Here is a 20,664-nt window from a genome sequence, read left to right on the forward strand (position 1 = left end):
TGCTTAACTTCGGTGAACGGACGAGAACCGGTGTTTTCAGCGTGATATGGCCGTTGCCGAGAGTGCTAGTTAATAATTCGAATTTAAATTAAGTGAGAAAATTAACCTTCATCTTTTTAAAACAATAACAAAAAGAAAATTATGTTTGGTTTTTTCATATCTGGTGGAATTTAAAAGAGGAAACAAAAAGGAAAAAGCCAACGGCACGCAGTGTTCCCAAGTACTGACTGCGCTCGACGCTGCTTAACTTCGGTGATAGGACTAGAACCGGTGTTTTCAGCGTGATATGGCCGTTGCCGAGAGTGCTAGTTAATAATTCGGATTTAAATTAAGTGAGACAAATTAACCTTCATCTTTATAAATCAATAATAAAAAGAAGATATGTTTGCTTTTTTCATATCTCATGGAATTTAAAAGAGGAAATAAAAGTGAAAAAGCCAACGGCACGCAGTGTTCCCAAGTACTGACTGCGCTCGACGCTGCTTAACTTCGGTGATCGGACGAGAACCGGTGTTTTCAGCGTGATATGGCCGTTGCTGAGAGTGCTAGATAATAATTCGAATTTAAATTAAGTGAGACAAATTGACCATCTTTTTAAAACAATAACAAAAAGAAAATAAGTTTGCTTTTTTCATATCTATTGGAATTTAAAAGTGAAAAAAAAAGTGAAAAACCCAACGGCACGTAGTGTTCCTAAGTGGTCTCCTCCCAAGTACTGACTGCGCTCGACGCTGCTTAACTTCGGTGATAGGACTAGAACCGGTGTTTTCAGCGTGATATGGCCGTTGCCGAGAGTGCTAGTTAATAATTCGAATTTAAATTAAGTGAGACAAATTAACCTTCATCTTTTTAAAACAATAACAAAAAGAAAATAAGTTTGCTTTTTTCATATCTATTGGAATTTAAAAGAGGAAAAAGAAGTGAAAAAGCCAACGGCACGCAGTGTTCCTAAGTGGTCTCCCTCCCAAGTACTGACTGCGATCGACGCTGCTTAACTTCGGTGATCGGACGGGAACCGGTGTTGTCAGCGTGATATGGCCGTTGCTGAGAGTGCTAGTTAATAATTCGAATTTAAATTAAGTGAGACAAATTAACCTTCATCTTTTTAAAACAATAACAAAAAGAAAATTATGTTTGGTTTTTTCATATCTATTGGAATTTAATAGAGGAAAAAAAAGTGAAAAAGCCAACGACACGCAGTGTTCCCAAGTTGTCTGCCTCCCAAGTACTGACTGCGCTCGACGCTGCTTAACTTCGGTGATCGGACGAGAACCGGTGTTTTCAGCGTTATATGGCCGTTGCCGAGAGTGCTATTTAATAATTTGAATTTAATTAACCTTCATCTTTATAAAACAATAACAAAAATAAGACATGTTTGCTTTTTTCATATCTATTGGAATTTAAAAGAGGAAACAAAAAGGAAAAAGCCAACGGCACGCTGTGTTCCCAAGTACTGAATGCGCTCGACGCTGCTTAACTTCGGTGAACGGACGAGAACCGGTGTTTTCAGCGTGATATGGCCGTTGCCGAGAGTGCTAGTTAATAATTCGAATTTAAATTAAGTGAGAAAATTAACCTTCATCTTTTTAAAACAATAACAAAAAGAAAATTATGTTTGGTTTTTTCATATCTGGTGGAATTTAAAAGAGGAAACAAAAAGGAAAAAGCCAACGGCACGCAGTGTTCCCAAGTACTGACTGCGCTCGACGCTGCTTAACTTCGGTGATAGGACTAGAACCGGTGTTTTCAGCGTGATATGGCCGTTGCCGAGAGTGCTAGTTAATAATTCGGATTTAAATTAAGTGAGACAAATTAACCTTCATCTTTATAAATCAATAATAAAAAGAAGATATGTTTGCTTTTTTCATATCTCATGGAATTTAAAAGAGGAAATAAAAGTGAAAAAGCCAACGGCACGCAGTGTTCCCAAGTACTGACTGCGCTCGACGCTGCTTAACTTCGGTGATCGGACGAGAACCGGTGTTTTCAGCGTGATATGGCCGTTGCTGAGAGTGCTAGATAATAATTCGAATTTAAATTAAGTGAGACAAATTGACCATCTTTTTAAAACAATAACAAAAAGAAAATAAGTTTGCTTTTTTCATATCTATTGGAATTTAAAAGTGAAAAAAAAAGTGAAAAACCCAACGGCACGTAGTGTTCCTAAGTGGTCTCCCTCCCAAGTACTGACTGCGCTCGACGCTGCTTAACTTCGGTGATAGGACTAGAACCGGTGTTTTCAGCGTGATATGGCCGTTGCCGAGAGTGCTAGTTAATAATTCGAATTTAAATTAAGTGAGACAAATTAACCTTCATCTTTTTAAAACAATAACAAAAAGAAAATAAGTTTGCTTTTTTCATATCTATTGGAATTTAAAAGAGGAAAAAGAAGTGAAAAAGCCAACGGCACGCAGTGTTCCTAAGTGGTCTCCCTCCCAAGTACTGACTGCGATCGACGCTGCTTAACTTCGGTGATCGGACGGGAACCGGTGTTGTCAGCGTGATATGGCCGTTGCTGAGAGTGCTAGTTAATAATTCGAATTTAAATTAAGTGAGACAAATTAACCTTCATCTTTTTAAAACAATAACAAAAAGAAAATTATGTTTGGTTTTTTCATATCTGGTGGAATTTAAAAGAGGAAACAAAAAGGAAAAAGCCAACGGCACGCAGTGTTCCCAAGTACTGACTGCGCTCGACGCTGCTTAACTTCGGTGATCGGACGAGAACCGGTGTTTTCAGCGTGATATGGCCGTTGCTGAGAGTGCTAGATAATAATTCGAATTTAAATTAAGTGAGACAAATTGACCTTCATCTTTTTAAAACAATAAAAAAAGAAAATAAGTTTGCTTTTTTCATATCTATTGGAATTTAATAGAGGAAAAAAAGTGAAAAAGCCAACGACACGCAGTGTTCCCAAGTTGTCTGCCTCCCAAGTACTGACTGCGCTCGACGCTGCTTAACTTCGGTGATCGGACGAGAACCGGTGTTTTCAGCGTTATATGGCCGTTGCCGAGAGTGCTATTTAATAATTTGAATTTAATTAACCTTCATCTTTATAAAACAATAACAAAAAGAAGACATGTTTGCTTTTTTCATATCTATTGGAATTTAAAAGAGGAAACAAAAAGGAAAAAGCCAACGGCACGCTGTGTTCCCAAGTACTGAATGCGCTCGACGCTGCTTAACTTCGGTGAACGGACGAGAACCGGTGTTTTCAGCGTGATATGGCCGTTGCCGAGAGTGCTAGTTAATAATTCGAATTTAAATTAAGTGAGAAAATTAACCTTCATCTTTTTAAAACAATAACAAAAAGAAAATTATGTTTGGTTTTTTCATATCTGGTGGAATTTAAAAGAGGAAACAAAAAGGAAAAAGCCAACGGCACGCAGTGTTCCCAAGTACTGACTGCGCTCGACGCTGCTTAACTTCGGTGATCGGACGAGAACCGGTGTTTTCAGCGTGATATGGCCGTTGCTGAGAGTGCTAGATAATAATTCGAATTTAAATTAAGTGAGACAAATTGACCATCTTTTTAAAACAATAACAAAAAGAAAATAAGTTTGCTTTTTTCATATCTATTGGAATTTAAAAGTGAAAAAAAAAGTGAAAAAAAAGTGAAAAACCCAACGGCACGTAGTGTTCCTAAGTGGTCTCCCTCCCAAGTACTGACTGCGCTCGACGCTGCTCAACTTCGGTGATCGGACGAGAACCGGTGTATTCAGCATGATATGGCCGTTGCCGAGAGTGCTAATTAATAATTTGAATTCAATTAAACTTCATCTTTATAAAACACTAACAAAAAGAAGATATGTTTGCTTTTTTCATATCTGGTGGAATTTAAAAGAGGAAACAAAAAGGAAAAAGCCAACGGCACGCAGTGTTCCCAAGTACTGACTGCGCTCGACGCTGCTTAACTTCGGTGATCGGAGGAGAACCGTTTTTTTCAGTGTGATATAACCGTTGCCGAGAGTTCTAGTTAATAATTCGAATTTAAATTAAGTGAGACAAATTAACCTTCATCTTTTCAAACAATAACAAAAAGAAAATATGTTTGCTTTTTTCATATCTATTGGAATTTAAAAGTGGAAAAAAGTGAAAAACCAACGGCACGCAGTGTTCCTAAGTGGTCTCCCTCCCAAGTACTGACTGCGCTCGACGCTGCTTAACTTCGGTGATCGGACGAGAACCGGTGTTTTCAGCGTGATATGGCCGTTGCTGAGAGTGCTAGATAATAATTCGAATTTAAATTAAGTGAGACAAATTGACCATCTTTTTAAAACAATAACAAAAAGAATATAAGTTTGCTTTTTTCATATCTATTGGAATTTAAAAAAAAGAAAAAAAAAGTGAAAAAGCCAACGGCACGCAGTATTCCTAAGTGGTCTCTCTCCCAAGTACTGACTGCGCTCGACGCTGCTCAACTTCGGTGATCGGACGAGAACCGGTGTATTCAGCATGATATGGCCGTTGCCGAGAGTGCTAGTTAATAATTTGAATTCAATTAAACTTCATCTTTATAAAACAATAACAAAAAGAAGATATGTTTGCTTTTTTCATATCTGGTGGAATTTAAAAGAGGAAACAAAAAGGAAAAAGCCAACGGCACGCAGTGTTTCCAAGTACTGACTGCGCTGCTTAACTTCGGTGATCGGAGGAGAACCGTTTTTTTCAGCGTGATATGGCCGTTGCCGAGAGTTCTAGTTAATAATTCGAATTTAAATTAAGTGAGACAAATTGACCTTCATCTTTATAAAACAATAACAAAAAGAAGATATGTTTGCTTTTTTCATATCTATTGGAATTTAAAAGTGGAAAAAAGTGAAAAACCAACGGCACGCAGTGTTCCTAAGTGGTCTCCCTCCCAAGTACTGACTGCGCTCGACGCTGCTTAACTTCGGTGATCGGACGAGAACCGGTGTTTTCAGCGTGATATGGCCGTTGCTGAGAGTGCTAGATAATAATTCGAATTCAAATTAAGTGAGACAAATTGACCATCTTTTTAAAACAATAACAAAAAGAAAATAAGTTTGCTTTTTTCATATCTATTGGAATTTAAAAGAGGAAAAAAAAAAGTGAAAAAGCCAACGGCACGCAGTATTCCTAAGTGGTCTCCCTCCCAAGTACTGACTGCGCTCGACGCTGCTCAACTTCGGTGATCGGACGAGAACCGGTGTATTCAGCATGATATGGCCGTTGCCGAGAGTGCTAGTTAATAATTTGAATTCAATTAAACTTCATCTTTATAAAACAATAACAAAATGAAGATATGTTTGCTTTTTTCATATCTGGTGGAATTTAAAAGAGGAAACAAAAAGGAAAAAGCCAACGGCACGCAGTGTTCCCAAGTACTGACTGCGCTGCTTAACTTCGGTGATCGGAGGAGAACCGTTTTTTTCAGCTGGATATGGCCGTTGCCGAGAGTTCTAGTTAATAATTCGAATTTAAATTAAGTGAGACAAATTGACCTTCATCTTTATAAAACAATAACAAAAAGAAGATATGTTTGCTTTTTTCATATCTATTGGAATTTAAAAGTGGAAAAAAGTGAAAAACCAACGGCACGCAGTGTTCCTAAGTGGTCTCCCTCCCAAGTACTGACTGCACTCGACGCTGCTTAACTTCGGTGATCGGACGAGAACCGGTGTTTTCAGCGTGATATGGCCGTTGCCGAGAATGCTAGTTAATAATTTGAATTCAATTAAACTTCATCTTTATAAAACAATAACAAAAAGAAGATATGCTTGCTTTTTTCATATCTATTGGAATTTAAAAGAGAAAAAAAAAGTGAAAAAGTCAACGGCACGCAGTGTTCCTAAGTGGTCTCCCTCCCAAGTACTGACTGCGCTCGAAGCTGCTTAACTTCGGTGATCGGACGAGAACCGGTGTTTTCAGCGTGATATGGCCGTTGCCGAGAGTGCTAGTTAATAATTCGAATTTATATTAAGTGAGAAAATTAACCTTCATCTTTTTAAAACAATAACAAAAAGAAAATTATGTTTGGTTTTTTCATATCTGGTGGAATTTAAAAGAGGAAACAAAAAGGAAAAAGCCAACGGCACGCAGTGTTCCCAAGTACTGACTGCGCTCGACGCTGCTTAACTTCGGTGATCGGACGAGAACCGGTGTTTTCAGCGTGATATGGCCGTTGCTGAGAGTGCTAGATAATAATTCGAATTTAAATTAAGTGAGACAAATTGACCATCTTTTTAAAACAATAACAAAAAGAAAATAAGTTTGCTTTTTTCATATCTATTGGAATTTAAAAGTGAAAAAAAAAGTGAAAAAAAAAGTGAAAAACCCAACGGCACGTAGTGTTCCTAAGTGGTCTCCCTCCCAAGTACTGACTGCGCTCGACGCTGCTCAACTTCGGTGATCGGACGAGAACCGGTGTATTCAGCATGATATGGCCGTTGCCGAGAGTGCTAATTAATAATTTGAGTTCAATTAAACTTCATCTTTATAAAACACTAACAAAAAGAAGATATGTTTGCTTTTTTCATATCTGGTGGAATTTAAAAGAGGAAACAAAAAGGAAAAAGCCAACGGCACGCAGTGTTCCCAAGTACTGACTGCGCTCGACGCTGCTTAACTTCGGTGATCGGAGGAGAACCGTTTTTTTCAGTGTGATATAACCGTTGCCGAGAGTTCTAGTTAATAATTCGAATTTAAATTAAGTGAGACAAATTAACCTTCATCTTTTCAAACAATAACAAAAAGAAAATATGTTTGCTTTTTTCATATCTATTGGAATTTAAAAGTGGAAAAAAGTGAAAAACCAACGGCACGCAGTGTTCCTAAGTGGTCTCCCTCCCAAGTACTGACTGCGCTCGACGCTGCTTAACTTCGGTGATCGGACGAGAACCGGTGTTTTCAGCGTGATATGGCCGTTGCTGAGAGTGCTAGATAATAATTCGAATTTAAATTAAGTGAGACAAATTGACCATCTTTTTAAAACAATAACAAAAAGAATATAAGTTTGCTTTTTTCATATCTATTGGAATTTAAAAGAGGAAAAAAAAAGTGAAAAAGCCAACGGCACGCAGTATTCCTAAGTGGTCTCTCTCCCAAGTACTGACTGCGCTCGACGCTGCTCAACTTCGGTGATCGGACGAGAACCGGTGTATTCAGCATGATATGGCCGTTGCCGAGAGTGCTAGTTAATAATTTGAATTCAATTAAACTTCATCTTTATAAAACAATAACAAAAAGAAGATATGTTTGCTTTTTTCATATCTGGTGGAATTTAAAAGAGGAAACAAAAAGGAAAAAGCCAACGGCACGCAGTGTTTCCAAGTACTGACTGCGCTGCTTAACTTCGGTGATCGGAGGAGAACCGTTTTTTTCAGCGTGATATGGCCGTTGCCGAGAGTTCTAGTTAATAATTCGAATTTAAATTAAGTGAGACAAATTGACCTTCATCTTTATAAAACAATAACAAAAAGAAGATATGTTTGCTTTTTTCATATCTATTGGAATTTAAAAGTGGAAAAAAGTGAAAAACCAACGGCACGCAGTGTTCCTAAGTGGTCTCCCTCCCAAGTACTGACTGCGCTCGACGCTGCTTAACTTCGGTGATCGGACGAGAACCGGTGTTTTCAGCGTGATATGGCCGTTGCTGAGAGTGCTAGATAATAATTCGAATTCAAATTAAGTGAGACAAATTGACCATCTTTTTAAAACAATAACAAAAAGAAAATAAGTTTGCTTTTTTCATATCTATTGGAATTTAAAAGAGGAAAAAAAAAGTGAAAAAGCCAACGGCACGCAGTATTCCTAAGTGGTCTCCCTCCCAAGTACTGACTGCGCTCGACGCTGCTCAACTTCGGTGATCGGACGAGAACCGGTGTATTCAGCATGATATGGCCGTTGCCGAGAGTGCTAGTTAATAATTTGAATTCAATTAAACTTCATCTTTATAAAACAATAACAAAATGAAGATATGTTTGCTTTTTTCATATCTGGTGGAATTTAAAAGAGGAAACAAAAAGGAAAAAGCCAACGGCACGCAGTGTTCCCAAGTACTGACTGCGCTGCTTAACTTCGGTGATCGGAGGAGAACCGTTTTTTTCAGCTGGATATGGCCGTTGCCGAGAGTTCTAGTTAATAATTCGAATTTAAATTAAGTGAGACAAATTGACCTTCATCTTTATAAAACAATAACAAAAAGAAGATATGTTTGCTTTTTTCATATCTATTGGAATTTAAAAGTGGAAAAAAGTGAAAAACCAACGGCACGCAGTGTTCCTAAGTGGTCTCCCTCCCAAGTACTGACTGCACTCGACGCTGCTTAACTTCGGTGATCGGACGAGAACCGGTGTTTTCAGCGTGATATGGCCGTTGCCGAGAATGCTAGTTAATAATTTGAATTCAATTAAACTTCATCTTTATAAAACAATAACAAAAAGAAGATATGCTTGCTTTTTTCATATCTATTGGAATTTAAAAGAGAAAAAAAAAGTGAAAAAGTCAACGGCACGCAGTGTTCCTAAGTGGTCTCCCTCCCAAGTACTGACTGCGCTCGAAGCTGCTTAACTTCGGTGATCGGACGAGAACCGGTGTTTTCAGCGTGATATGGCCGTTGCCGAGAGTGCTAGTTAATAATTCGAATTTATATTAAGTGAGAAAATTAACCTTCATCTTTTTAAAACAATAACAAAAAGAAAATTATGTTTGGTTTTTTCATATCTGGTGGAATTTAAAAGAGGAAACAAAAAGGAAAAAGCCAACGGCACGCAGTGTTCCCAAGTACTGACTGCGCTCGACGCTGCTTAACTTCGGTGATCGGACGAGAACCGGTGTTTTCAGCGTGATATGGCCGTTGCTGAGAGTGCTAGATAATAATTCGAATTTAAATTAAGTGAGACAAATTGACCATCTTTTTAAAACAATAACAAAAAGAAAATAAGTTTGCTTTTTTCATATCTATTGGAATTTAAAAGTGAAAAAAAAAGTGAAAAAAAAAGTGAAAAACCCAACGGCACGTAGTGTTCCTAAGTGGTCTCCCTCCCAAGTACTGACTGCGCTCGACGCTGCTCAACTTCGGTGATCGGACGAGAACCGGTGTATTCAGCATGATATGGCCGTTGCCGAGAGTGCTAATTAATAATTTGAGTTCAATTAAACTTCATCTTTATAAAACACTAACAAAAAGAAGATATGTTTGCTTTTTTCATATCTGGTGGAATTTAAAAGAGGAAACAAAAAGGAAAAAGCCAACGGCACGCAGTGTTCCCAAGTACTGACTGCGCTCGACGCTGCTTAACTTCGGTGATCGGAGGAGAACCGTTTTTTTCAGTGTGATATAACCGTTGCCGAGAGTTCTAGTTAATAATTCGAATTTAAATTAAGTGAGACAAATTAACCTTCATCTTTTCAAACAATAACAAAAAGAAAATATGTTTGCTTTTTTCATATCTATTGGAATTTAAAAGTGGAAAAAAGTGAAAAACCAACGGCACGCAGTGTTCCTAAGTGGTCTCCCTCCCAAGTACTGACTGCGCTCGACGCTGCTTAACTTCGGTGATCGGACGAGAACCGGTGTTTTCAGCGTGATATGGCCGTTGCTGAGAGTGCTAGATAATAATTCGAATTTAAATTAAGTGAGACAAATTGACCATCTTTTTAAAACAATAACAAAAAGAATATAAGTTTGCTTTTTTCATATCTATTGGAATTTAAAAGAGGAAAAAAAAAGTGAAAAAGCCAACGGCACGCAGTATTCCTAAGTGGTCTCTCTCCCAAGTACTGACTGCGCTCGACGCTGCTCAACTTCGGTGATCGGACGAGAACCGGTGTATTCAGCATGATATGGCCGTTGCCGAGAGTGCTAGTTAATAATTTGAATTCAATTAAACTTCATCTTTATAAAACAATAACAAAAAGAAGATATGTTTGCTTTTTTCATATCTGGTGGAATTTAAAAGAGGAAACAAAAAGGAAAAAGCCAACGGCACGCAGTGTTTCCAAGTACTGACTGCGCTGCTTAACTTCGGTGATCGGAGGAGAACCGTTTTTTTCAGCGTGATATGGCCGTTGCCGAGAGTTCTAGTTAATAATTCGAATTTAAATTAAGTGAGACAAATTGACCTTCATCTTTATAAAACAATAACAAAAAGAAGATATGTTTGCTTTTTTCATATCTATTGGAATTTAAAAGTGGAAAAAAGTGAAAAACCAACGGCACGCAGTGTTCCTAAGTGGTCTCCCTCCCAAGTACTGACTGCGCTCGACGCTGCTTAACTTCGGTGATCGGACGAGAACCGGTGTTTTCAGCGTGATATGGCCGTTGCTGAGAGTGCTAGATAATAATTCGAATTCAAATTAAGTGAGACAAATTGACCATCTTTTTAAAACAATAACAAAAAGAAAATAAGTTTGCTTTTTTCATATCTATTGGAATTTAAAAGAGGAAAAAAAAAGTGAAAAAGCCAACGGCACGCAGTATTCCTAAGTGGTCTCCCTCCCAAGTACTGACTGCGCTCGACGCTGCTCAACTTCGGTGATCGGACGAGAACCGGTGTATTCAGCATGATATGGCCGTTGCCGAGAGTGCTAGTTAATAATTTGAATTCAATTAAACTTCATCTTTATAAAACAATAACAAAATGAAGATATGTTTGCTTTTTTCATATCTGGTGGAATTTAAAAGAGGAAACAAAAATGAAAAAGCCAACGGCACGCAGTGTTCCCAAGTACTGACTGCGCTGCTTAACTTCGGTGATCGGAGGAGAACCGTTTTTTTCAGCTGGATATGCCCGTTGCCGAGAGTTCTAGTTAATAATTCGAATTTAAATTAAGTGAGACAAATTGACCTTCATCTTTATAAAACAATAACAAAAAGAAGATATGTTTGCTTTTTTCATATCTATTGGAATTTAAAAGTGGAAAAATGTGAAAAACCAACGGCACGCAGTGTTCCTAAGTGGTCTCCCTCCCAAGTACTGACTGCGCTCGACGCTGCTTAACTTCGGTGATCGGACGAGAACCGGTGTTTTCAGCGTGATATGGCCGTTGCCGAGAATGCTAGTTAATAATTTGAATTCAATTAAACTTCATCTTTATAAAACAATAACAAAAAGAAGATATGCTTGCTTTTTTCATATCTATTGGAATTTAAAAGAGAAAAAAAAAAGTGAAAAAGTCAACGGCACGCAGTGTTCCTAAGTGGTCTCCCTCCCAAGTACTGACTGCGCTCGACGCTGCTTAACTTCGGTGATCGGACGAGAACCGGTGTTTTCAGCGTGATATGGCCGTTGCCGAGAGTGCTAGTTAATAATTCGAATTTATATTAAGTGAGAAAATTAACCTTCATCTTTTTAAAACAATAACAAAAAGAAAATTATGTTTGGTTTTTTCATATCTGGTGGAATTTAAAAGAGGAAACAAAAAGGAAAAAGCCAACGGCACGCAGTGTTCCCAAGTACTGACTGCGCTCGACGCTGCTTAACTTCGGTGATCGGAGGAGAACCGTTTTTTTCAGCGTGATATGGCCGTTGCCGAGAGTTCTAGTTAATAATTCGAATTTAAATTAAGTGAGACAAATTAACCTTCATCTTTTCAAACAATAACAAAAAGAAAATATGTTTGCTTTTTTCATATCTATTGGAATTTAAAAGAGGAAAAAAAGTGAAAAAGCCAACGGCACGCAGTGTTCCTAAGTGGTCTCCCTCCCAAGTACTGACTGCCCTCGACGCTGCTTAACTTCGGTGATAGGACTAGAACCGGTGTTTTCAGCGTGATATGGCCGTTGCCGAGAGTGCTAGTTAATAATTCGAATTTAAATTAAGTGAGACAAATTAACCTTCATCTTTTTAAAACAATAACAAAAAGAAAATAAGTTTGCTTTTTTCATATCTATTGGAATTTAAAAGAGGAAAAAAAAAGTGAAATAGCCAACGGCATGCAGTGTTCCTAAGTGGTCTCCCTCCCAAGTACTGACTGCGCTCGACGCTGCTTAACTTCGGTGATCGGACGAGAACCGGTGTATTCAGCGTGATATGGCCGTTGCCGTGAGTGCTAGTTAATAATTTGAATTTAATTAACGTTCATCTTTATAAAACAATAACAAAAAGAAGATATGTTTGCTTTTTTCATATCTGGTGGAATTTAAAAGAGGAAACAAAAAGGAAAAAGCCAACGGCACACAGTGTTCCCAAGTACTGACTGCGCTCGACGCTGCTTAACTTCGGTGATCGGAGGAGAATCGTTTTTTTCAGCGTGATATGGCCGTTGGCGAGAGTGCTAGTTAATAATTCGAATTTAAATTACGTGAGACAAATTAACCTTCATCTTTTTAAAACAATAACAAAAAGAAAATAAGTTTGCTTTTTTCATATCTATTGGAATTTAAAAGAGGAAAAAGAAGTGAAAAAGCCAACGGCACGCAGTGTTCCTAAGTGGTCTCCCTCCCAAGTACTGACTGCGATCGACGCTGCTTAACTTCGGTGATCGGACGGGAACCGGTGTTGTCAGCGTGATATGGCCGTTGCTGAGAGTGCTAGTTAATAATTCGAATTTAAATTAAGTGAGACAAATTAACCTTCATCTTTTTAAAACAATAACAAAAAGAAAATAAGTTTGCTTTTTTCATATCTATTGGAATTTAAAAGAGGAAAAAAAAAGTGAAATAGCCAACGGCATGCAGTGTTCCTAAGTGGTCTCCCTCCCAAGTACTGACTGCGCTCGACGCTGCTTAACTTCGGTGATCGGACGAGAACCGGTGTATTCAGCGTGATATGGCCGTTGCCGTGAGTGCTAGTTAATAATTTGAATTTAATTAACGTTCATCTTTATAAAACAATAACAAAAAGAAGATATGTTTGCTTTTTTCATATCTGGTGGAATTTAAAAGAGGAAACAAAAAGGAAAAAGCCAACGGCACACAGTGTTCCCAAGTACTGACTGCGCTCGACGCTGCTTAACTTCGGTGATCGGAGGAGAATCGTTTTTTTCAGCGTGATATGGCCGTTGGCGAGAGTGCTAGTTAATAATTCGAATTTAAATTACGTGAGACAAATTAACCTTCATCTTTTTAAAACAATAACAAAAAGAAAATAAGTTTGCTTTTTTCATATCTATTGGAATTTAAAAGAGGAAAAAGAAGTGAAAAAGCCAACGGCACGCAGTGTTCCTAAGTGGTCTCCCTCCCAAGTACTGACTGCGATCGACGCTGCTTAACTTCGGTGATCGGACGGGAACCGGTGTTGTCAGCGTGATATGGCCGTTGCTGAGAGTGCTAGTTAATAATTCGAATTTAAATTAAGTGAGACAAATTAACCTTCATCTTTTTAAAACAATAACAAAAAGAAAATTATGTTTGGTTTTTTCATATCTGGTGGAATTTAAAAGAGGAAACAAAAAGGAAAAAGCCAACGGCACGCAGTGTTCCCAAGTACTGACTGCGCTCGACGCTGCTTAACTTCGGTGATCGGACGAGAACCGGTGTTTTCAGCGTGATATGGCCGTTGCTGAGAGTGCTAGATAATAATTCGAATTTAAATTAAGTGAGACAAATTGACCTTCATCTTTTTAAAACAATAAAAAAAGAAAATAAGTTTGCTTTTTTCATATCTATTGGAATTTAATAGAGGAAAAAAAAGTGAAAAAGCCAACGACACGCAGTGTTCCCAAGTTGTCTGCCTCCCAAGTACTGACTGCGCTCGACGCTGCTTAACTTCGGTGATCGGACGAGAACCGGTGTTTTCAGCGTTATATGGCCGTTGCCGAGAGTGCTATTTAATAATTTGAATTTAATTAACCTTCATCTTTATAAAACAATAACAAAAAGAAGACATGTTTGCTTTTTTCATATCTATTGGAATTTAAAAGAGGAAACAAAAAGGAAAAAGCCAACGGCACGCTGTGTTCCCAAGTACTGACTGCGCTCGACGCTGCTTAACTTCGGTGAACGGACGAGAACCGGTGTTTTCAGCGTGATATGGCCGTTGCCGAGAGTGTTAGTTAATAATTCGAATTTAAATTAAGTGAGAAAATTAACCTTCATCTTTTTAAAACAATAACAAAAAGAAAATTATGTTTGGTTTTTTCATATCTGGTGGAATTTAAAAGAGGAAACAAAAAGGAAAAAGCCAACGGCACGCAGTGTTCCCAAGTACTGACTGCGCTCGACGCTGCTTAACTTCGGTGATCGGACGAGAACCGGTGTTTTCAGCGTGATATGGCCGTTGCTGAGAGTGCTAGATAATAATTCGAATTTAAATTAAGTGAGACAAATTGACCATCTTTTTAAAACAATAACAAAAAGAAAATAAGTTTGCTTTTTTCATATCTATTGGAATTTAAAAGAGGAAAAAAAAAGTGAAAAAGCCAACGGCACGCAGTATTCCTAAGTGGTCTCTCTCCCAAGTACTGACTGCGCTCGACGCTGCTCAACTTCGGTGATCGGACGAGAACCGGTGTATTCAGCATGATATGGCCGTTGCCGAGAGTGCTAGTTAATAATTTGAATTCAATTAAACTTCATCTTTATAAAACAATAACAAAAAGAAGATATGTTTGCTTTTTTCATATCTGGTGGAATTTAAAAGAGGAGACAAAAAGGAAAAAGCCAACGGCACGCAGTGTTTCCAAGTACTGACTGCGCTGCTTAACTTCGGTGATCGGAGGAGAACCGTTTTTTTCAGCGTGATATGGCCGTTGCCGAGAGTTCTAGTTAATAATTCGAATTTAAATTAAGTGAGACAAATTGACCTTCATCTTAATAAAACAATAACAAAAAGAAGATATGTTTGCTTTTTTCATATCTATTGGAATTTAAAAGTGGAAAAAAGTGAAAAACCAACGGCACGCAGTGTTCCTAAGTAGTCTCCCTCCCAAGTACTGACTGCGCTCGACGCTGCTTAACTTCGGTGATCGGACGAGAACCGGTGTTTTCAGCGTGATATGGCCGTTGCTGAGAGTGCTAGATAATAATTCGAATTTAAATTAAGTGAGACAAATTGACCATCTTTTTAAAACAATAACAAAAAGAAAATAAGTTTGCTTTTTTCATATCTATTGGAATTTAAAAGAGGAAAAAAAAGTGAAAAAGCCAACGGCACGCAGTATTCCTAAGTGGTCTCCCTCCCAAGTACTGACTGCGCTCGACGCTGCTCAACTTCGGTGATCGGACGAGAACCGGTGTATTCAGCATGATATGGCCGTTGCCGAGAGTGCTAGTTAATAATTTGAATTCAATTAAACTTCATCTTTATAAAACAATAACAAAATGAAGATATGTTTGCTGGTGGAATTTAAAAGAGGAAACAAAAAGGAAAAAGCCAACGGCACGCAGTGTTCCCAAGTACTGACTGCGCTGCTTAACTTCGGTGATCGGAGGAGAACCGTTTTTTTCAGCTGGATATGGCCGTTGCCGAGAGTTCTAGTTAATAATTCGAATTTAAATTAAGTGAGACAAATTGACCTTCATCTTTATAAAACAATAACACAAAGAAGATATGTTTGCTTTTTTCATATCTATTGGAATTTAAAAGTGGAAAAAAGTGAAAAACCAACGGCACGCAGTGTTCTTAAGTGGTCTCCCTCCCAAGTACTGACTGCGCTCGACGCTGCTTAACTTCGGTGATCGGACGAGAACCGATGTTTTCAGCGTGATATGGCCGTTGCCGAAAGTGCTATTTAATAATTTGAATTTAATTAACTTTCATCTTTATAAAACAATATCAAAAAGAAGATATGTTTGGTTTTTTCATATCTGGTGGAATTTAAAAGAGGAAACAAAAAGGAAAAAGCCAACGGCACGCAGTGTTCCTAAGTACTGACTGCGCTCGACGCTGCTTAAATTCGGTGATCGGACGAGAACCGGTGTTTTCAGCGTGATATGGCCGTTGCCGAGAGTGCTAGATAATAATTCGAATTTAAATTATCTGAGACAAATTGACCTTCATCTTTTTAAAACAATAACAAAAAGAAAATATGTTTGCTTTTTTTCATATCTATAGGAATTTAAAAGAGGAAAAAAAAGTGAAAAAGCCAACGGCACGCAGTGTTCCTAAGTGGTCTCCCTCCCAAGTACTGACTGCGCTCGACGCTTCTTAACTTCGGTGATCGGACGAGAACCGGTGTTTTCAGAGTGATATGGCCGTTGCCGAGAGTGCTAGATAATAATTCGAATTTAAATTAAGTGAGACAAATTAACCATCATCTTTTTAAAAGAATAACAAAAAGAAAATATTTTTGCTTTTTTCATACCTATTGGAATTTAAAAGAGGAAAAAAAATTAAAAAGCCAACGGCACGCAGTGTTCCTAAGTGGTCTCCCTCCCAAGTACTGACTGCGCTCGACGCTGCTTAACTTCGGTGATCGGACGAGAACCGATGTATTCAGCATGATATGGCCGTTGCCGAGAATGCTAGTTAATAATTTGAATTCAATTAAACTTCATCTTTATAAAACAATAACAAAAAGAAGATATGTTTGCTTTTTTCATATCTGGTGGAATTTAAAAGAGGAAAAAAAAGTGAAAAAGCCAACGGCACGCAGTGTTCCTAAGTGGTCTCCCTCCCAAGTACTGACTGCGCTCGACGCTGCTTAATTTCGGTGATCGGACGAGAACCGGTGTATTCAGCATGATATTACCGTTGCCGAGAGAGCTAGATAATAATTCGAATTTAAATTAAGTGAGACAAATTGACCTTCATCTTTTTAAAACAATAACAAAAAGAAAATATTTTTGCTTTTTTCATACCTATTGGAATTTAAAAGAGGAAAAAAATAATTAAAAAGCCAACGGCACGCAGTGTTCCCAAGTACTGACTGCGCTCGACGCTGCTTAACTTCGGTGATCGGACGAGAACCGGTGTTTTCAGCGTGATATGGCCGTTGCCGAGAGTGCTAGATAATAATTCGAATTTAAATTAAGTGAGACAAATTAACCTTCATCTTTTTAAAACAATAACAAAAAGAAAATATGTTTGCTTTTTTCATATCTATTGGAATTTAAAAAAGGAAAAAAAAGTGAAAAAGCCAACGGCACGCAGTGTTCCTAAGTGGTCTCCCTCCCAAGTACTGACTGCGCTCGACGCTTCTTAACTTCGGTGATCGGACGAGAACCGGTGTTTTCAGAGTGATATGGCCGTTGCCGAGAGTGCTAGATAATAATTCGAATTTAAATTAAGTGAGACAAATTAACCATCATCTTTTTAAAAGAATAACAAAAAGAAAATATTTTTGCTTTTTTCATACCTATTGGAATTTAAAAGAGGAAAAAAAAATTAAAAAGCCAACGGCACGCAGTGTTCCTAAGTGGTCTCCCTCCCAAATACTGACTGCGCTCGACGCTGCTTAACTTCGGTGATCGGACGAGAACCGATGTATTCAGCATGATATGGCCGTTGCCGAGAATGCTAGTTAATAATTTGAATTCAATTAAACTTCATCTTTATAAAACAATAACAAAAAGAAGATATGTTTGCTTTTTTCATATCTGGTGGAATTTAAAAGAGGAAAAAAAAGTGAAAAAGCCAACGGCACGCAGTGTTCCTAAGTGGTCTCCCTCCCAAGTACTGACTGCGCTCGACGCTTCTTAACTTCGGTGATCGGACGAGAACCGGTGTTTTCAGAGTGATATGGCCGTTGCCGAGAGTGCTAGATAATAATTCGAATTTAAATTAAGTGAGACAAATTAACCATCATCTTTTTAAAAGAATAACAAAAAGAAAATATTTTTGCTTTTTTCATACCTATTGGAATTTAAAAGAGGAAAAAAAAATTAAAAAGCCAACGGCACGCAGTGTTCCTAAGTGGTCTCCCTCCCAAATACTGACTGCGCTCGACGCTGCTTAACTTCGGTGATCGGACGAGAACCGATGTATTCAGCATGATATGGCCGTTGCCGAGAATGCTAGTTAATAATTGGAATTCAATTAAACTTCATCTTTATAAAACAATAACAAAAAGAAGATATGTTTGCTTTTTTCATATCTGGTGGAATTTAAAAGAGGAAAAAAAAGTGAAAAAGCCAACGGCACGCAGTGTTCCTAAGTGGTCTCCCTCCCAAGTACTGACTGCGCTCGACGCTGCTTAATTTCGGTGATCGGACGAGAACCGGTGTATTCAGCATGATATTACCGTTGCCGAGAGAGCTAGATAATAATTCGAATTTAAATTAAGTGAGACAAATTGACCTTCATCTTTTTAAAACAATAACAAAAAGAAAATATTTTTGCTTTTTTCATACCTATTGGAATTTAAAAGAGGAAAAAAATAATTAAAAAGCCAACGGCACGCAGTGTTCCCAAGTACTGACTGCGCTCGACGCTGCTTAAATTCGGTGATCTGACGAGAACCGGTGTTTTCAGCGTGATATGGCCGTTGCCGAGAGTGCTAGATAATAATTCGAATTTAAATTAAGTGAGACAAATTGACCTTCATCTTTTTAAAACAATAACAAAAAGAAAATATTTTTGCTTTTTTCATACCTATTGGAATTTAAAAGAGGAAAAAAATAATTAAAAAGCCAACGGCACGCAGTGTTCCCAAGTACTGACTGCGCTCGACGCTGCTTAACTTCGGTGATCGGACGAGAACCGGTGTTTTCAGCGTGATATGGCCGTTGCCGAGAGTGCTAGATAATAATTCGAATTTAAATTAAGTGAGACAAATTAACCATCATCTTTTTAAAAGAATAACAAAAAGAAAATATTTTTGCTTTTTTCATACCTATTGGAATTTAAAAGAGGAAAAAAAAATTAAAAAGCCAACGGCACGCAGTGTTCCTAAGTGGTCTCCCTCCCAAATACTGACTGCGCTCGACGCTGCTTAACTTCGGTGATCGGACGAGAACCGATGTATTCAGCATGATATGGCCGTTGCCGAGAATGCTAGTTAATAATTTGAATTCAATTAAACTTCATCTTTATAAAACAATAACAAAAAGAAGATATGTTTGCTTTTTTCATATCTGGTGGAATTTAAAAGAGGAAAAAAAAGTGAAAAAGCCAACGGCACGCAGTGTTCCTAAGTGGTCTCCCTCCCAAGTACTGACTGCGCTCGACGCTGCTTAATTTCGGTGATCGGACGAGAACCGGTGTATTCAGCATGATATTACCGTTGCCGAGAGAGCTAGATAATAATTCGAATTTAAATTAAGTGAGACAAATTGACCTTCATCTTTTTAAAACAATAACAAAAAGAAAATATTTTTGCTTTTTTCATACCTATTGGAATTTAAAAGAGGAAAAAAATAATTAAAAAGCCAACGGCACGCAGTGTTCCCAAGTACTGACTGCGCTCGACGCTGCTTAATTTCGGTGATCTGACGAGAACCGGTGTTTTCAGCGTGATATGGCCGTTGCCGAGAGTGCTAGATAATAATTCGAATTTAAATTAAGTGAGACAAATTGACCTTCATCTTTTTAAAACAATAACAAAAAGAAAATATTTTTGCTTTTTTCATACCTATTGGAATTTAAAAGAGGAAAAAAATAATTAAAAAGCCAACGGCACGCAGTGTTCCCAAGTACTGACTGCGCTCGACGCTGCTTAACTTCGGTGATCGGACGAGAACCGGTGTTTTCAGCGTGATATGGCCGTTGCCGAGAGTGCTAGATAATAATTCGAATTTAAATTAAGTGAGACAAATTAACCATCATCTTTTTAAAAGAATAACAAAAAGAAAATATTTTTGCTTTTTTCATACCTATTGGAATTTAAAAGAGGAAAAAAAAATTAAAAAGCCAACGGCACGCAGTGTTCCTAAGTGGTCTCCCTCCCAAATACTGACTGCGCTCGACGCTGCTTAACTTCGGTGATCGGACGAGAACCGATGTATTCAGCATGATATGGCCGTTGCCGAGAATGCTAGTTAATAATTTGAATTCAATTAAACTTCATCTTTATAAAACAATAACAAAAAGAAGATATGTTTGCTTTTTTCATATCTGGTGGAATTTAAAAGAGGAAAAAAAAGTGAAAAAGCCAACGGCACGCAGTGTTCCTAAGTGGTCTCCCTCCCAAGTACTGACTGCGCTCGACGCTGCTTAATTTCGGTGATCGGACGAGAACCGGTGTATTCAGCATGATATTACCGTTGCCGAGAGAGCTAGATAATAATTCGAATTTAAATTAAGTGAGACAAATTGACCTTCATCTTTTTAAAACAATAACAAAAAGAAAATATTTTTGCTTTTTTCATACCTATTGGAATTTAAAAGAGGAAAAAAATAATTAAAAAGCCAACGGCACGCAGTGTTCCCAAGTACTGACTGCGCTCGACGCTGCTTAAATTCGGTGATCTGACGAGAACCGGTGTTTTCAGCGTGATATGGCCGTTGCCGAGAGTGCTAGATAATAATTCGAATTTAAATTAAGTGAGACAAATTGACCTTCATCTTTTTAAAACAATAACAAAAAGAAAATATGTTTGCGTTTTTCATACCTATTGGAATTTAAAAGAGGAAAAAAAAATTAAAAAGCCAACGGCACGCAGTGTTCCTAAGTGGTCTCCCTCCCAAGTACTGACTGCGCTCGACGCTGCTCAACTTCGGTGATCGGACGAGAACCGATGTATTCAGCATGATATGGCCGTTGCCGAGAATGCTAGTTAATAATTTGAATTCAATTAAACTTCATCTTTATAAAACAATAACAAAAAGAAGATATGTTTGCTTTTTTCATATCTGGTGGAATTTAAAAGAGGAAACAAA

General features: G+C 37.9%; 13 non-coding genes and 54 pseudogenes across 13 annotated transcripts; all 67 read right to left on the reverse strand.

Annotated features, from left to right (window-relative positions):
* Positions 1–435: 435 nt before the first annotated feature.
* On the reverse strand, positions 436–538 carry LOC149659486 (5S ribosomal RNA; annotated as a pseudogene).
* A 134-nt stretch (positions 539–672) lies between these two features.
* Positions 673–790, reverse strand: LOC149659487 (5S ribosomal RNA; annotated as a pseudogene).
* A 137-nt stretch (positions 791–927) lies between these two features.
* LOC149659488 (5S ribosomal RNA) lies at positions 928–1,046 on the reverse strand (annotated as a pseudogene).
* A 138-nt stretch (positions 1,047–1,184) lies between these two features.
* LOC149659489 (5S ribosomal RNA) lies at positions 1,185–1,303 on the reverse strand (annotated as a pseudogene).
* A 602-nt stretch (positions 1,304–1,905) lies between these two features.
* Positions 1,906–2,008, reverse strand: LOC149659490 (5S ribosomal RNA; annotated as a pseudogene).
* Positions 2,009–2,142: 134 nt separating this feature from the next.
* On the reverse strand, positions 2,143–2,261 carry LOC149659491 (5S ribosomal RNA; annotated as a pseudogene).
* A 137-nt stretch (positions 2,262–2,398) lies between these two features.
* On the reverse strand, positions 2,399–2,517 carry LOC149659492 (5S ribosomal RNA; annotated as a pseudogene).
* Positions 2,518–2,655: 138 nt separating this feature from the next.
* Positions 2,656–2,758, reverse strand: LOC149659493 (5S ribosomal RNA; annotated as a pseudogene).
* Positions 2,759–2,893: 135 nt separating this feature from the next.
* On the reverse strand, positions 2,894–3,012 carry LOC149659494 (5S ribosomal RNA; annotated as a pseudogene).
* Positions 3,013–3,374: 362 nt separating this feature from the next.
* Positions 3,375–3,477, reverse strand: LOC149659495 (5S ribosomal RNA; annotated as a pseudogene).
* A 145-nt stretch (positions 3,478–3,622) lies between these two features.
* On the reverse strand, positions 3,623–3,741 carry LOC149659496 (5S ribosomal RNA; annotated as a pseudogene).
* Positions 3,742–4,099: 358 nt separating this feature from the next.
* Positions 4,100–4,218, reverse strand: LOC149659497 (5S ribosomal RNA). The gene has a single exon (XR_016369443.1). It is a non-coding gene; the product is annotated as a 5S ribosomal RNA (ribosomal RNA).
* Positions 4,219–4,354: 136 nt separating this feature from the next.
* Positions 4,355–4,473, reverse strand: LOC149659498 (5S ribosomal RNA; annotated as a pseudogene).
* Positions 4,474–4,825: 352 nt separating this feature from the next.
* Positions 4,826–4,944, reverse strand: LOC149659499 (5S ribosomal RNA). The gene has a single exon (XR_016369444.1). It is a non-coding gene; the product is annotated as a 5S ribosomal RNA (ribosomal RNA).
* Positions 4,945–5,080: 136 nt separating this feature from the next.
* On the reverse strand, positions 5,081–5,199 carry LOC149659500 (5S ribosomal RNA; annotated as a pseudogene).
* A 352-nt stretch (positions 5,200–5,551) lies between these two features.
* Positions 5,552–5,670, reverse strand: LOC149659501 (5S ribosomal RNA). Its single transcript, XR_016369230.1, has one exon. It is a non-coding gene; the product is annotated as a 5S ribosomal RNA (ribosomal RNA).
* A 122-nt stretch (positions 5,671–5,792) lies between these two features.
* LOC149659502 (5S ribosomal RNA) lies at positions 5,793–5,911 on the reverse strand. Its single transcript, XR_016369669.1, has one exon. It is a non-coding gene; the product is annotated as a 5S ribosomal RNA (ribosomal RNA).
* A 137-nt stretch (positions 5,912–6,048) lies between these two features.
* On the reverse strand, positions 6,049–6,151 carry LOC149659503 (5S ribosomal RNA; annotated as a pseudogene).
* Positions 6,152–6,297: 146 nt separating this feature from the next.
* On the reverse strand, positions 6,298–6,416 carry LOC149659504 (5S ribosomal RNA; annotated as a pseudogene).
* A 358-nt stretch (positions 6,417–6,774) lies between these two features.
* On the reverse strand, positions 6,775–6,893 carry LOC149659505 (5S ribosomal RNA). The gene has a single exon (XR_016369445.1). It is a non-coding gene; the product is annotated as a 5S ribosomal RNA (ribosomal RNA).
* Positions 6,894–7,028: 135 nt separating this feature from the next.
* Positions 7,029–7,147, reverse strand: LOC149659506 (5S ribosomal RNA; annotated as a pseudogene).
* Positions 7,148–7,499: 352 nt separating this feature from the next.
* LOC149659507 (5S ribosomal RNA) lies at positions 7,500–7,618 on the reverse strand. Its single transcript, XR_016369446.1, has one exon. It is a non-coding gene; the product is annotated as a 5S ribosomal RNA (ribosomal RNA).
* A 135-nt stretch (positions 7,619–7,753) lies between these two features.
* LOC149659508 (5S ribosomal RNA) lies at positions 7,754–7,872 on the reverse strand (annotated as a pseudogene).
* A 352-nt stretch (positions 7,873–8,224) lies between these two features.
* Positions 8,225–8,343, reverse strand: LOC149659509 (5S ribosomal RNA). Its single transcript, XR_016369231.1, has one exon. It is a non-coding gene; the product is annotated as a 5S ribosomal RNA (ribosomal RNA).
* A 122-nt stretch (positions 8,344–8,465) lies between these two features.
* Positions 8,466–8,584, reverse strand: LOC149659510 (5S ribosomal RNA). The gene has a single exon (XR_016369670.1). It is a non-coding gene; the product is annotated as a 5S ribosomal RNA (ribosomal RNA).
* Positions 8,585–8,721: 137 nt separating this feature from the next.
* Positions 8,722–8,824, reverse strand: LOC149659511 (5S ribosomal RNA; annotated as a pseudogene).
* Positions 8,825–8,970: 146 nt separating this feature from the next.
* LOC149659512 (5S ribosomal RNA) lies at positions 8,971–9,089 on the reverse strand (annotated as a pseudogene).
* A 358-nt stretch (positions 9,090–9,447) lies between these two features.
* On the reverse strand, positions 9,448–9,566 carry LOC149659513 (5S ribosomal RNA). Its single transcript, XR_016369448.1, has one exon. It is a non-coding gene; the product is annotated as a 5S ribosomal RNA (ribosomal RNA).
* A 135-nt stretch (positions 9,567–9,701) lies between these two features.
* On the reverse strand, positions 9,702–9,820 carry LOC149659514 (5S ribosomal RNA; annotated as a pseudogene).
* Positions 9,821–10,172: 352 nt separating this feature from the next.
* On the reverse strand, positions 10,173–10,291 carry LOC149659515 (5S ribosomal RNA). Its single transcript, XR_016369449.1, has one exon. It is a non-coding gene; the product is annotated as a 5S ribosomal RNA (ribosomal RNA).
* Positions 10,292–10,426: 135 nt separating this feature from the next.
* LOC149659516 (5S ribosomal RNA) lies at positions 10,427–10,545 on the reverse strand (annotated as a pseudogene).
* A 352-nt stretch (positions 10,546–10,897) lies between these two features.
* On the reverse strand, positions 10,898–11,016 carry LOC149659517 (5S ribosomal RNA). The gene has a single exon (XR_016369507.1). It is a non-coding gene; the product is annotated as a 5S ribosomal RNA (ribosomal RNA).
* A 123-nt stretch (positions 11,017–11,139) lies between these two features.
* LOC149659518 (5S ribosomal RNA) lies at positions 11,140–11,258 on the reverse strand. The gene has a single exon (XR_016369542.1). It is a non-coding gene; the product is annotated as a 5S ribosomal RNA (ribosomal RNA).
* A 137-nt stretch (positions 11,259–11,395) lies between these two features.
* LOC149659519 (5S ribosomal RNA) lies at positions 11,396–11,498 on the reverse strand (annotated as a pseudogene).
* Positions 11,499–11,633: 135 nt separating this feature from the next.
* Positions 11,634–11,752, reverse strand: LOC149659520 (5S ribosomal RNA; annotated as a pseudogene).
* Positions 11,753–11,890: 138 nt separating this feature from the next.
* Positions 11,891–12,009, reverse strand: LOC149659521 (5S ribosomal RNA; annotated as a pseudogene).
* A 362-nt stretch (positions 12,010–12,371) lies between these two features.
* On the reverse strand, positions 12,372–12,490 carry LOC149659522 (5S ribosomal RNA; annotated as a pseudogene).
* A 138-nt stretch (positions 12,491–12,628) lies between these two features.
* LOC149659523 (5S ribosomal RNA) lies at positions 12,629–12,747 on the reverse strand (annotated as a pseudogene).
* A 362-nt stretch (positions 12,748–13,109) lies between these two features.
* Positions 13,110–13,228, reverse strand: LOC149659524 (5S ribosomal RNA; annotated as a pseudogene).
* Positions 13,229–13,366: 138 nt separating this feature from the next.
* On the reverse strand, positions 13,367–13,469 carry LOC149659525 (5S ribosomal RNA; annotated as a pseudogene).
* A 136-nt stretch (positions 13,470–13,605) lies between these two features.
* On the reverse strand, positions 13,606–13,724 carry LOC149659526 (5S ribosomal RNA; annotated as a pseudogene).
* A 122-nt stretch (positions 13,725–13,846) lies between these two features.
* On the reverse strand, positions 13,847–13,949 carry LOC149659527 (5S ribosomal RNA; annotated as a pseudogene).
* A 137-nt stretch (positions 13,950–14,086) lies between these two features.
* On the reverse strand, positions 14,087–14,189 carry LOC149659528 (5S ribosomal RNA; annotated as a pseudogene).
* A 135-nt stretch (positions 14,190–14,324) lies between these two features.
* LOC149659529 (5S ribosomal RNA) lies at positions 14,325–14,443 on the reverse strand (annotated as a pseudogene).
* Positions 14,444–14,795: 352 nt separating this feature from the next.
* LOC149659530 (5S ribosomal RNA) lies at positions 14,796–14,914 on the reverse strand. The gene has a single exon (XR_016369563.1). It is a non-coding gene; the product is annotated as a 5S ribosomal RNA (ribosomal RNA).
* Positions 14,915–15,048: 134 nt separating this feature from the next.
* Positions 15,049–15,167, reverse strand: LOC149659531 (5S ribosomal RNA; annotated as a pseudogene).
* Positions 15,168–15,507: 340 nt separating this feature from the next.
* On the reverse strand, positions 15,508–15,626 carry LOC149659532 (5S ribosomal RNA; annotated as a pseudogene).
* A 122-nt stretch (positions 15,627–15,748) lies between these two features.
* LOC149659533 (5S ribosomal RNA) lies at positions 15,749–15,851 on the reverse strand (annotated as a pseudogene).
* Positions 15,852–15,989: 138 nt separating this feature from the next.
* On the reverse strand, positions 15,990–16,108 carry LOC149659534 (5S ribosomal RNA; annotated as a pseudogene).
* A 136-nt stretch (positions 16,109–16,244) lies between these two features.
* Positions 16,245–16,363, reverse strand: LOC149659535 (5S ribosomal RNA; annotated as a pseudogene).
* Positions 16,364–16,485: 122 nt separating this feature from the next.
* Positions 16,486–16,604, reverse strand: LOC149659536 (5S ribosomal RNA; annotated as a pseudogene).
* A 138-nt stretch (positions 16,605–16,742) lies between these two features.
* Positions 16,743–16,845, reverse strand: LOC149659537 (5S ribosomal RNA; annotated as a pseudogene).
* A 137-nt stretch (positions 16,846–16,982) lies between these two features.
* LOC149659538 (5S ribosomal RNA) lies at positions 16,983–17,101 on the reverse strand (annotated as a pseudogene).
* A 137-nt stretch (positions 17,102–17,238) lies between these two features.
* On the reverse strand, positions 17,239–17,357 carry LOC149659539 (5S ribosomal RNA; annotated as a pseudogene).
* Positions 17,358–17,479: 122 nt separating this feature from the next.
* LOC149659540 (5S ribosomal RNA) lies at positions 17,480–17,598 on the reverse strand (annotated as a pseudogene).
* Positions 17,599–17,735: 137 nt separating this feature from the next.
* Positions 17,736–17,854, reverse strand: LOC149659541 (5S ribosomal RNA; annotated as a pseudogene).
* A 122-nt stretch (positions 17,855–17,976) lies between these two features.
* On the reverse strand, positions 17,977–18,095 carry LOC149659542 (5S ribosomal RNA; annotated as a pseudogene).
* Positions 18,096–18,233: 138 nt separating this feature from the next.
* On the reverse strand, positions 18,234–18,336 carry LOC149659543 (5S ribosomal RNA; annotated as a pseudogene).
* A 138-nt stretch (positions 18,337–18,474) lies between these two features.
* LOC149659544 (5S ribosomal RNA) lies at positions 18,475–18,577 on the reverse strand (annotated as a pseudogene).
* Positions 18,578–18,714: 137 nt separating this feature from the next.
* LOC149659545 (5S ribosomal RNA) lies at positions 18,715–18,833 on the reverse strand (annotated as a pseudogene).
* Positions 18,834–18,955: 122 nt separating this feature from the next.
* Positions 18,956–19,074, reverse strand: LOC149659546 (5S ribosomal RNA; annotated as a pseudogene).
* A 138-nt stretch (positions 19,075–19,212) lies between these two features.
* Positions 19,213–19,315, reverse strand: LOC149659547 (5S ribosomal RNA; annotated as a pseudogene).
* A 138-nt stretch (positions 19,316–19,453) lies between these two features.
* On the reverse strand, positions 19,454–19,556 carry LOC149659548 (5S ribosomal RNA; annotated as a pseudogene).
* Positions 19,557–19,693: 137 nt separating this feature from the next.
* LOC149659549 (5S ribosomal RNA) lies at positions 19,694–19,812 on the reverse strand (annotated as a pseudogene).
* Positions 19,813–19,934: 122 nt separating this feature from the next.
* On the reverse strand, positions 19,935–20,053 carry LOC149659550 (5S ribosomal RNA; annotated as a pseudogene).
* Positions 20,054–20,191: 138 nt separating this feature from the next.
* LOC149659551 (5S ribosomal RNA) lies at positions 20,192–20,294 on the reverse strand (annotated as a pseudogene).
* A 137-nt stretch (positions 20,295–20,431) lies between these two features.
* Positions 20,432–20,550, reverse strand: LOC149659552 (5S ribosomal RNA; annotated as a pseudogene).
* Between the last annotated feature and the right edge of the window lie 114 nt (positions 20,551–20,664).

Source organism: Phalangium opilio, unplaced genomic scaffold, assembly GCF_054372755.1.
Source record: "Phalangium opilio isolate 3A_F unplaced genomic scaffold, DU_Popi_V2 ptg000070l_1, whole genome shotgun sequence".
Taxonomy (NCBI): domain Eukaryota; kingdom Metazoa; phylum Arthropoda; class Arachnida; order Opiliones; family Phalangiidae; genus Phalangium; species Phalangium opilio.